Source organism: Pteropus alecto, unplaced genomic scaffold (genome assembly GCF_000325575.1).
Source record: "Pteropus alecto unplaced genomic scaffold, ASM32557v1 scaffold21, whole genome shotgun sequence".
NCBI classification, from domain to species: Eukaryota; Metazoa; Chordata; class Mammalia; order Chiroptera; family Pteropodidae; genus Pteropus; species Pteropus alecto.
In genome coordinates this window covers 31,138,037-31,140,221 of record NW_006436282.1, presented here as the reverse complement: position 1 = coordinate 31,140,221, position 2,185 = coordinate 31,138,037, and positions in this window count along the sequence as shown.

Below are 2,185 nucleotides of genomic sequence, written 5' to 3'. Positions count from 1 at the left end.
GCGGCGCGCAAATCCACGTGAGTGTTTTCAATTGAATTTCAAAAGGCAAACTTGGGGGAGCCGGCGGAGTGAAAAATAAAAAAGAAAATTAAAAAAAAAAAGAAAAAGAGAAACGAGGAAGGAAAGAGGAGACATGGCAGCAACCGCTGGTTTCGGTCTGATCCGCCTCTCCTTCCGGCGACAAGGAGCGCGCTGACTTTGGCGGAGCCTCGGCAAATGGGTGCTGTGAGTGCAGGTGCCGAGGGGCGCCTGGGAGCCGCCCTCTGTCACCATGAGGACTTGCTAGCTCCAGTCGCATCTAAATTGATACATACTTACACGGTGAGACCAGGAGGTCAGCCTTTATGGAGAAAGTCGTTCGTACAGAGCTTTCTGACAGTTTAGCTGAGAGCTTTTGCTTGCACTGTAAAACAATCAGACCGAGTTGGAACTTGCTTTCTGCAAAGCAGAATCATCCCGGGATGAAAAGTTAGTGCTCTTGCTGGCTGCCGGCTTGGCTCCCAGGTGGGAACCCCTCGGTAATAAAGCATCAGGTTACTTGCGACTAGATTTGAAATGCTTTCAAAACATGTCACGGGGCCTTGGTGTTTCTTAAGGAATCTGGAAGGTGTGATTGTTTTTGTTTTCTAATTTGGAGGCACAGAGTACAGCATCTAGAGAGTGAAAAATGTCAGGATCCCATAAGGTCTGCTCAGGCACAGTTTTCAGGTGCTGTCCCCAGGCTTTCTCTCCGGCTGCAGCCACCAGAGCAAATTCAGGCGTTCAGGCACTGCGCTGGCCCCGGCTGCATACTGGTGACTCCCCACCTTGCCCTCAACCGTGTATTTCAGTTTTGAGGTACCTTGTTTTAAACTTGGAGAGACAGACTGATGTTGAAGAAAAATCTCCTTACTGGTAAACTTCTGTAAACAATGTATATGAAAATTAAAAATATTTAATATGCGTGTTATTTAAACATTGATCGAAATTTAAATGATTTTAAGGATTAGCTCACTTTGGTTATCAGTTGAGAGGAGAGAGAACCCTGCAGGAAATGGTTAGAGCCTCTTGAATTTGTTTCTTTGTTTCAAGATGTTCCACCGATGAGGTTAATTGGTCTAATCTTTTACATGGGATTTTGAAAGTAACAATTGAAGTATCATTTGTATTAAATGTGTCAGAATTGTTTCAGTGACAAATCAGATTATTTGGTATGTGGTTTGAAATTTAAACAATGACAAATATTTCAGACAGGAAGATTACCTGCTTACATCATAGAATATGCAGGACATGTTAAAAAATAACTATACCCAGATAGAAATAATGATGTCACATTTTAAAGTCCTCTGCAGTTCTGGTTTGATATAATGTATCCGATTTCAAAATTTCCCCAAAATGTACATGTTTATCTCTTTTTTACATGCAAAAAAAAATTCCTTTTCCAATCTAAAAGTCCACCAGAGCTGATGCCTAAAGCATTTTATTGAGCTAAATGGTTATGTTTTCTTCCCCTTTTGTTTCATGGTGGTGGCGAGAGGCAGGAGTTTTACAGACTCCACCATGCTGGTTTGTGTAATCCATCGGTGTTCTAATTAAAGTGCTACATTTTGCAAAACCGCACGCCCTCCAGAATTCAGGAGCATGGCAGCGCAGTAGGCTCTCGTCCCAATTTCACGGGATGAGCCCCCAGGGTCCGTAAATAAAAGTGTGCGTGTGTCACGTTGACCTCTTGAGAAGTTCATCTCCGGAGAGAAAGTAAAACGGTGGCCGTACCCGAAGCCATTTCCCTGTCGAGCAGCTGAGAGCACAGCAGAGTTGCTGAGGGGCAGACCCGAAGGCCGGCCAGCGGGCCTGGGCCAGTGTCTTCCTCACTTGATTAGAGGCCAGGGGATGGGGATGGTGGTTTTCTGGTTTGGGAATTTTCCCCCCTTGACGTGGATTTGTGCATTTCACATTTGGTTAATGTAGTAGCATATTGTCAATATAAATGACAAACTTCTGAAATCTGAGAGAACACTGTGTGTGTGTGTGTGTGTGTGTGTGTACACTGCCTACTACACGCCATGCTGTGAAACCCTACCCACGCGGACACGTATGCGTAATTCAAGATTATGTGTGTGTTAGTGGATACAGGAAACAGTTTGTATGAGTGTGTGCACACGCACATGCACACATGGTGTGTATACGGCGTGGAGAGAAGCCCGGG